This window comes from Lathyrus oleraceus, chromosome 7 (assembly GCF_024323335.1).
Source record: "Lathyrus oleraceus cultivar Zhongwan6 chromosome 7, CAAS_Psat_ZW6_1.0, whole genome shotgun sequence".
NCBI lineage: Eukaryota > Viridiplantae > Streptophyta > Magnoliopsida > Fabales > Fabaceae > Lathyrus > Lathyrus oleraceus.
In genome coordinates, this window is record NC_066585.1 from 314359904 (window position 1) to 314370755 (window position 10852).

The following is a 10852-nucleotide window of genomic DNA, read 5'->3' on the forward strand; positions in this document are numbered from 1 at the left end:
AAACTAACTAGAAAGCAATAAATCTAAGCTATTACATGATCGTGGGGTGGGGGGACACTTGAACCACAATGGGGGGATGGATCCACACAATACAATAGAAAGGAATGAGAAGAAAACTATTAACTATGTACCATGCCTAAAGCATATAAGTGGAATGGTACTTCAAGCAATACAAAGCTATTGAAATTGAATGAATTGGTTAGAAGTATGGCTAGCTAGGAGTGAGCTTGAATCCCAGTGTCACATGTGGACACAAAACAACAAACGGGTTAGCATGAGATCAAGTCAAATGAATGAGAATCATGCAACAATATGTAAGTATATACAATGTTTAAAATCGGTTCGAAAGGTAATGGATTAATCAATGAAAAACAATCAAAGATCTATCATATGATCATGACAAATGAAATTAGACATACAAAGTATTCATCACCTAAATTGAAATGGGATTTTCAATTTACAATATGATCATAAGCCAACAAATCGATTAAATGGACAATTAAAGTGAATATTAATTCTAAAAATTTAAATCTACCTAAACATGAATTAAGATCGAAATGAATCAAAATGGAAAATTCCCGATCCAAATTCAAGAATTGAATCTAACTACATGATCATGCAAATCAAATTGAGTGGGAATTCACCTAAGGTATAAACATGGTAAAATCTACATTAATCACATTAATGCACATAAAATCCACAAAAAGAAATGTCAAAACCTAACTACTAAAATTCTAATCGTGGCAAGGTTAATCAATCATGAGTAAATTCTGGAAAATTAAGAGAAGATTAAATCTAATCTAAAACTTGATTAAACCTACATATACCTAATTAAACTATCCATTTAATCCTAACTAGGACTAATTATCAAAACTATGTCAAGCCCTAACTAGAAAAAATCAAGATAAATTCCTAATATTTCTATCAAGATTAACAAAACAATAACAATATTAATCAAAAAGAAAAAAGCAAGATTAATTATACATTAAGATTAAGAAATAATTTAATGGGGATTAAGAGGTTAAATCATGAACATGGGCCAGGTGGTGTGTAAAACGGATTGGGGAGTATGAATGGGTATACATGAACAGTTTTCTTGGGCCAAAGGCACAAGCCTTCAATTAAGCCACCGGATCCCAAAAGCAACGGTCCAAATCAGCTCCAAGACCTAAGTCGTTCTTTTCAAACCCAAGCCGAAAACGAACATGGTGGTCACGACGATGGAAGCTCCAATATCTGGGTTCTCCACTCAATAACCATCCAAGAACGTGTTCCACTCCCATTTCACGCGAGTACTCTTCCTCCATTCCAAACCCTTGCTTGGCGACACAAGTCACGACGGTGCAACATCAACGCTCTTAATGAATCCTTTCGTCTTTGTTTTCTCGTGTGCCTAAGAGTAATGGATACGTAATTGATACAAAGCAAGGGGACTTACCAATTCGAAGCGTTGACACGAGGTTCTAATCTTCTCCTTTGATTATGCTCCACTGTTGCCGTTCATCAATTTCATCACACCGTTTGTTATTCTAAGATGAAGAATGTTGCGTTATGGATTGAGTTGACACTAAAGACGATTGGTTCAGATTCGTGCGCGTGAACTGGATGTTGTAAGACCCTAATTTTGACCCTAAGATCCCTCATGGCATCATATCATTGCACATTGCATCTTGCCTCAAGGATCATAGCATCATGGCTTCTTACCCTAGGTTTGGGACTTGTGTGAGTGGTTTGAGACCACCAAGCATGCTTGAATTGTATATCATTTCTTTTCTTATTTTGTTTACTAACCAAAAGCACAAAAATATGTCACTAACATCTTTTGTTTGGTACCTTGAGCAATCATAAGATCCAAGGATCCTAGGAGGCCCATATACTCATTGATGTGGCCAGGTGAAGGTGAAAGAAAGCATGAGAATTATTCCCAAAGCTCTCATTCATAATATATGCCTCCCAAAGTTCTCAATTTGTCAATTTGATCAAAGAAAACCAAAGGGCTTGAGGATTGTTTCCCAAGGAAACCCTAATTCAACTATGCATCAATTGTGCCTTGTTCATGAAGCAACCTCAACCCATGATCAAATATAATTAGGGAAGTTATTTCATTCATAGTTTTATGCATATATGACCCATTTTGAGTATCTTCAATCATCAATTCATCAAGATTTGAAGTTTGGACTTGAGAAGTTGATCAGTCAATTCATCTGACTATTTTGAAATCCACTAAGACCTAACTTTTGATGTGTTTTTCAAATGAAGATGACCCCAAGATAAAAAAATGTTCTTAATAACCATATGAACAACTTTCATGTTCATAAAAAATTGATTTGAAGCTTGGAAGATCATCATCCATTTCAAAACATTATATGTCATTTTGACTGAAACCCTAATTTTGGGTCAACTTCTCAAGGACCTAACTCACTCATTTTTTATGATTTAGATGTGGGATCAAATGAATTGGAAATTATAAGCTGTATACTTAATTTTTTATGTTGAAGAAATTTTCATAATCCTAAAAGAAGTACATGTCATAATGCAAAACATTATAGGTCACTTTGGACCAAAGTCATTGAAATATGAAAAAGTCGAACTTCAACTGCCCATAACTTCCTCATCAAAAATCCAACTGATGCAAAATTCAAGTCCAAATTGGTTGTCCTGAAAATATATACAACTTTGATGTTGAAGGTTTTGTCATTTGAGGATTTCATAATTGAAACAGAAGGGCTTGAAGTTGGTCCATTTTGGAAAATTTCACATGCACATGTTTTGCACCTTGAACTTTATGACCAATTTACATTAATTTCCCAATTCCAAATGGATTTTTGTTCAACATAACAATTGTTTCTCATGTCAAGACCTTTCCAACCATTACCCACAAGGCCATGTTTCATTTTGGTAAGAGGTATTTCGAAGAGGAGAAGGTTTATGTGCATTTTTAGAAACCATGTGAAATGTTCATGCACAATCCAATTCCATCATATCGGCACGTCAATTTCAGCTTAATATGACTTTAGCATGCCAAATCAATTGGATTTGGGCCCTCCATGCGCCTGTACAGGCCCATGCATGGAGGCCCTCACTTCATTCACACATGATTTTCCCATGCCTTGCTGCTTGCTTTGCTATAAATACAGGTGCATACCTTCATCATTTTCCAACCTTAAGGCGCCTTATATGCTGCAGAACTCAATCCAAACCTCACTCTAAAGGAATTTTGCTCTTTCACTTGAATTTTTCAGAACCAATTTTCAACTTCCTTGGTTGATTATTGGACTCTAATTCCTTAGCCTTGCTCTATCTCCATCTCAAGAACACACTACAATCAAGAGTTGGAAGAGATCGTGCTTCATAGATCTGCATTTCAAAGGTGGATGTTCAAACTTTTTTCAATCGAAACTCACTGATTATAGCTCTTTTCTTGTGGTTATTGGCTCCTCTGAAGTCCTCTCATAAGAGGCAATTGAATTGTGTCTTTAATTTTGCAAATCCATCAAGTTCAGTTTGAACTCCATTATTTTCCATCTCTGATTTCTCTTCCTATGAGGATCTAGAGTGAAAACCAATGGTACAGGGGTGATGTACATCACCCCAGCTTTCCAATGATATGAGGATCACTTGTTTTGGTTGAGTTTTCCATACCTACAACTTTGGCCGGAATCCATGTGTTCGCCAGAGAAGACGGTGGTGTACACCACTGTCCCTTTGCCAAATTAAATGTGAGTTGTTGATTATGATCTCCAGTTTGAATCATGGACATCAGATGTTATGACTTTTTTTAATTGATTGTGTTGCTCAGTTGACTTGGACCTATGATGCGTGCGCATTCCATTGCCCTCAGATCTTCCACGTCATTTAATGAAAGGAGATCCAACGCGCCTGATTTATTCTATTTTCTGATTTTCTATTTTATTTTCCATTATTTCATTTTATTTCAAAAAATCATAACTCTTTCATTTTAAATCCAAAAAATATGGGACCAATTGCATTATTTTCCTTTTTAATTCTAGTTTCTGAAAATGATTTTTAATTTTTTTATTTTGTCATTTGATATTTTTTGTGAATTTTCTCTTTTGTGGTTATTTTTAATTCATTTAAAATAGTTTCTAATATTCAAAAAATACAAAAATATTTTCTTAACCTCTTTGAATGATGATGAATCTATGAAAAATATTCTCATCAATTTATTAATTTATTTGAGATTTATTTGAGATTTTAGTTCAATTAGGTTATTTTTTATTCATTTTTAATTGTTTAAAAATAGTTTATAGTTTCTGAAAATGCTGAAAATTTTTGCTAAACTTTGTTTGACCTTGTTGAACTTAGGATGATCCATTTGGACTTTTCAAAGTTGATTTGAAATGGATTTGAAGTTTGACCTTTAATTGTTTATTTTAATTCAAGTATTATTTTAATTCTCAAAAATACCAAAAATATTTTATTTGTTTCTTGACTTCTAAGTTTCATGTTGCTTATGTTTACTATTGTTTGACCTTGATCCCGTTCATCTTTGGTCAATGTACTTTGCTTATTTCATTTGAAGTTCAATTCATGTACATTCTTATTCATCTTCTTCTTCATTTTTTTTTCTTTTTGATCAATGAGTTAAAGATTGGTGGTTAGCCTTGACATATGGGAGGCTTAACCTTCCTTGATTCAAATCTAATTCATCTTGATCAAAGATCAAGTGAATGTCTTTGCATTAAGGATAGGTTGCTTTTTGGTCAAGCAAAAAACCTAAATCAATACAAGATCATTCTTCTTTTCTTTTGGCATGGAAAATTATAGGAGCTTGGCTTACTAGTCAAGGTCTCTAACTTGTGTTTGTTGCCTATATTTTTATTGACCATCCTCAGATAGGTGTGACTACTACATTAGTCCACTTACGATTGCTTAACATAGCGCTAAATTTCCTTATGGCACACTAACACTAACTATTGACCATTAACTTTTAATTCAAGTCATTTAATTCTTGCAATTTACTTTAATGCAATTTAATATCTTGTTCATTATTCATTTGCTTTTCCCCTTTGCTCACTTGAGCTCATGTTTATGTTAATGCAATTTGCCTTTTGCTCACTTGAGCATATTATTGTGTATATACTATTGTGCTTGTGTTTTGTTTTGATTATTGTGAACCAAATGCAAATGGACAAAAGGACTTAGACTTTAGGACATTCCCTACGCTAATGGAGTCAAAGAGCAACTAGGCCTCATGACTTTAGAATGCTTAATCTTGAAGAGGACTTTAAAAGGACCTAATCTCTAAACTCACTCTTGTCCATTCTTTGTTTGCATTGTAGAACTTTTTGATGTGTGTGTTCTTGTGCTAGGGATCCCAAACTTGCCAAGTAGAAGAGCCATTGTCATGAGCATCCAAAGTGAGAGATACAAAAGCCATTGGAAGATTCTTAGGAGCTTGATTGTTATGTGATTGATTGCTTGAGTTATTTGCTTATTGATTGCTAATTCCAAGGGATGGGAGCTACTTGGATCATCACTATGATCTCAAGAAGGGAACATAATTGTGGTTTTATTTCTCTTCCTTCATCCTTGTATGTTTAAGACCTTATCCATTCTTCTTCTTCCCTCCACTCTAACCCAAGCCAAAGCTTTTGCGCAAACATTAACATTTGTTTTCAAAATTAGAAACATAAGCATTATGCTTTTGATTTTCCAAATTTCTTTTCATAATACTTATTTTGAATTGAATCCTAAGTCAACTTTGACCATATTTTGTAAATACTTTTCATTGGTAAATACAACTCACTCAATTGTTTTTGTGGTTTCAATGGCCACTCCTTGCCAAAGCTTTTCATAAACATTAGCTATTAGGTTTGAGTTATCCTTGAGGTTGATATAATACTCACCTATATCCTTAGTGATGGACTATAAGTCTTCCATGCTTATTATAGGGTTAACCCCTCACTAGCATGTTGAAGCTCTCCTCACATGGTGGATTTGTGGTTTTAGGTTGAGTTTGCTCCCTTTGATAACAAAAGACCTTAAGGCTTTTAGACCAATCAATTCACCAACTTGTTTTGAGATTTTTACCCCGAACTACAAGGTTTTGATCCTAATCTTTTTAAAGATGGAACGTAGGCAATGAGTTTATACATTCAAACACAAAATTATAAATAATTTGTACATTCTTCTCTCATCTCCCCAATCATGTTTGCACAAATAATTTTCACAAATATCAACCTACCTTACAACAATTGTGAAAAGGGCTCCCTTAGAGTACTAAGGATGTTTTGGGTGCTTAAAACTTTCCCATTGCATAACCAACCCCCTTACCCAGATCTCTGACATTTTTATTAGTTTTTGATTTGATAAAACTTCTCGGTTTTTGTTCGCTTTCTAACCTTTCCTTTGGATAAATAGAAGTGCGGTGGCGACTCGAATTGTGTGATTTACTTTTGATTTAGTCAATAAATCTAAAGGTAACGAATACCCTGCTACAAAAAAGTGGCGACTCTGCTGGGGAAAATTTGCCTAGTGGGTTTTGCCTACTTTTCACATTTGTTTTATTGTATTGTTTATATTATTTGCGACATATTTTTGTGCAAATTTGGGATTACTGTATTGTTTATAATGTATGAATTGCTTGATATATCAATTGCTTGTATGCTTGGTGATCTTTTGTGAGATGAGTTCTATACCCGAACTCGAGTGCACTTATATAGGAGAATGGCATAGTCTTGTTGACTTGTGTGGAGTTATTCCTTAGCAAGTTGACTTGCAAGCCCATTCACTTGGTGGAGGTTATGTTGGGATCAATAATGTCACACGAGTAGTCGTGGTTAGGCATTACTCTTTCTAATAAATGCCTTAGAAGCCAAGGACCTTAGTTTACCAAGCCCATCTTGGCCTATTTTAGGACATAGTGCGAAGGTCGTTCAAGTGTAAGATTTGATACGATTGTTATGCAATACTACACTCATAAGAGTGTCTCTTGAGAGTATCTTTGGAATACGAGTAGTCGTTTATCCGATAATATCTGAAAGATGGGATGATGACCATGAGAACCTCTTGTAGAACATGATTGTCAGGTTTAACCATAGTACACTCCCTTTGGGTGGTTCTTAACCGAGACTCCATGCTCGTGACTTGCAACAAACCCTTGATTCATGGTTGATCCGTTCTTGTATATCCTTAATATCAATGGAACTTGGGTGTTGATAAGGTGTAAACCATAATCCACCAAAATGGATGATTGATATTAAGGATGACTTGATCCATCCCATGACCTTTTTGTGGTGTGCTTTGCTTGGTCCTTGAGTGTGATTGTTGCATCCATGCATTCATGCATTCATACACATCCATATCATCAACAATGAGAAAAATTTCAAGGAACTTAAGAGGTCTATTTGCAAATTTTCAGACATGGATAGACAAAGAAGGAATACAAAGAAGTACAGTTTCAGACAACCCGATTTGAAAGAGTTAAGGAGTTTGACATCCTATGTATTAGATCCCTTGGAGTTCAAGGCTCGTCATTGGAAGCTTCTGTCTATTCTTGCTACTCAGGTGGATAAAGGTCTGATGAGTGTGTTGGTGCAGTTCTATGATCCCTTGTACCGTTGCTTCACATTTCCGGATTTCCAGCTTTTGCCTACGCTTGAGGAGTATGCCTATCTTGTGGGTATACCTATCCTAGATCAGTTGTCGTTCAGTGGCTTGGAGAGAGTTCCTAATTCTCAAGAGATTGTTGATATGTTGCATATAGATGAATCTATTGTGGGTGCTCATATGACTACCAAAGGTGGAATTCAAGGTCTCCCATCTGATTTCCTCATTGCTCAAGCTATTCTGTATGGGAAGGCCATGAGTGAGGACGCCTTTGAGGCCATATTTGTACTTCTCATCTATGGGCTAGTGTTATTCCCCAACATCGACAAGTTTGTGGATGTGAATGCTATTAGGATTTTCTCTACTCTTAATCCCGTTCCTACTCTGTTGGGTGACACTTATTTCTCTTTGCATATGAGGAATGCAAAGGGTGGTGGTACCATTGTGTGATGTTTGCCTCTATTGTACAAGTGGTTTATTTCGCACTTGCCACAGACGATCGCCTTCAAGGAGAACAAAGGATGTCTACGGTGGTCCACGAGACTTATGTCTCTCACTAATAATGATATCTTTTGGTACAACCGTGTATATGATGGTGTGCAGATTATTGACTCTTATGGTGATTTCTCCAATGTACCTCTTCTTGGTACATGTGGTGGGATTAACTACAACCCTATTTTAGCACATCGTCAGCTTGGGTTCCCCTTAAAGGATAAACCCAATAACATTTTGTTATAGGGTGTGTTCTTTCAAGAGGGTAAAGATCCCTAAAACTTGAAGGGCAAGATGGTCCGCGCTTGGCGCAAGATTCATAGGAAGGGAAGGAAAGAGCTTGGCCCGAAGAATTGTATTGCTTTGGAACCCTATACCTCGTGGGTTAGGAGGAGAGCCTCTGAGTACCTTATGCCTTATGAATATCCAATACCTACACCTTTGGTTAGGGTTGGACCTTCGACCCTCCCTGACCAAGGAGTAGAGGAGTTGAGAGATGAAGACCGTTCGCGTGCTTGGGTCTGTGAGCGAGAGGAGCTACTTCAGCAGCTTAGAGATAAGGATGCATTTATAGAGTTTCTTGAGAATCAGGTTATTGACGAGCCTGATGATGTGGTGACTTCTCTTCTTCCTCAGTCTTCCAGGTTTTGGAAGAGGAAGTACGATCGGCTCGCCAAAGAGAAGGCAACTATGGAGGCAGCCTATGAGAGAGAGGTGAAGAGGCTTCGTGCAACTTATCTTCCGATTTCCAGAGCTTTGGACGATTGTTTCTAGGGCTCCATAGGATGTTCATTTTCCTTCTCTCTTGTATTATTTGGTTACCAAGATTGTACTTCTTTGGTGTAAAAAGTTTTCCAGATATTATTGATATAATATTTCCATATATGTTTAAATGATTAATCTTTCCAATATTTGTAAATAGAACTCTAAAGTTCCTCTGATTAAAAAATAAATCATATGCACAAGCATTGCATGCATCATGTGCATAAGCAAGTTTTGCTCCAGGCTTCTTGTTCAGTGGTCTAACTCTGTGTTCTTCATTTATTTTGAAGACAAGCTGACGCACCGGTACTACACTAGAGCCAACTCTTCAAGACTAATGGATCACCTAGAACAAGAACACAAGGAATTGAAGGAGGAAGTGGCAAGATTGACTACCCTGATGTAGTCTTTCTTGGCCGTCCAAAGCCAGTCGTCTCCAACGCCTCCCTAGAGGACAGTCATCTCTGAGATTGCCTCTTCAACAGTGCCTGCTGCCAGTGCCCATTTCGCACCTACTGTTATGCCAGCCGGGTTTCCCTAGGGGATGCCCGCGAACTTTGTTCCTGAGGGTCTCGCCCTAACGTTTGCTTCTCTGTCGGCATCTAGCCCGGTCCTTGTTGTGCCACCTCCGGTCGTGCATACTATGCCGAGAGTATATGACACCATTTATCACTCTGAGCCATCTAAGGGCCCAGACGTATATGAAAAGATGGATGCTATGAATGATTAGTTCCTTGAGCTTCGCAAGGAACTCAAAACTCTCAGAGGGAAGGACCTCTTTGGCAAATCTGTTACTGAGCTTTGCCTTGTTCCTAATGTCAAGATTCCTGTCAAGTTCAAAGTGCCTGACTTTAAAAAGTACAAGGGAAACACTTGCCCGCTCAACCATTTGGTTATGTATGCACGAAAAATGTCGACTCAGACCGACAATGATCAACTCCTAATCCACTATTTCCAGGACAGCCTGTCTGGTGCCGCCCTGAGATGGTACATGGGTTTGGACAGCGCGAGTATCCGCTTCTTCAACGACCTTGGCAAAGCCTTCATCAAGCAATACAAATACAAAGTTGATATGGCTCCCGATAGGGACCAACTAAGGGCCATGTCCCAGAAGGATAAGGAAACCTTTAAGGAGTACACCCAGAGGTGGAGAGAATTGGTTGCACAAATTATGCCTCTGCTGGAAGAGAAAGAGATGACCAAGATCTTTCTGAAGACCTTGAGTTCATTCTATAATGAGCGGATGATTGCCAGCGCTCCTTCTGACTTCATCGAGATGGTGAATATGGGGATGCGTCTGGAAGAAGGAGTCAAGGAAGGGCGCCTGACTAGAGAAGAAGGCTCTTCTGCCAAACGTTATGGGGAGTTTGCGAAGAAGAAAGATGGTGAGGCACATGCTGTGACCTCCCATGTCAAATCTAGAAGACCCTCTGTGAAGAGGAAGACCGTGTGTCCCGCCGGTAACCAACACCAGGTGGCTCATATAGCACCTGTTTTCGGAGAAAAACAGCAATATCAGCATCATAACCAGAACCAGCAATAGCAACATCAACAATATCAACAACAACAACACCGTCCTCAGCAGTAGGCCTACCAGCCTCGAAACAACAATCAGACCAGTACAAGCTATGATAGGAAGAGGGTCAGTTTTGATCCTATTCCAATGACCTACGCAGAGCTATATCCTTCTTTAATAGAAAGGAAACTGATCACTCCACGTGACCCACCTGCTATACCTACCAACCCTCAGTGGTGGTATAAGCCCGAGCTTCATTGTGTTTATCATTCCGGTGCTCCCGGACATGATGTGGAGAACTGCTACCTGTTGAAGACCAAGTTTCAAGACCTTGTGAGAAGCAGTATATTGTTTTTCGAGGACGTAGGTCCTAATGTCAAGAAGAACCCATTGCCCGAGCATGGGAAATCTGTTATAAATATGGTTCAGGGTTGCCCTAGAAAATACAAGGTCCGATATGTCAGCCATATTCGACAATCTTTGGTCGAGATGCACAGACTGTTGTGTGGA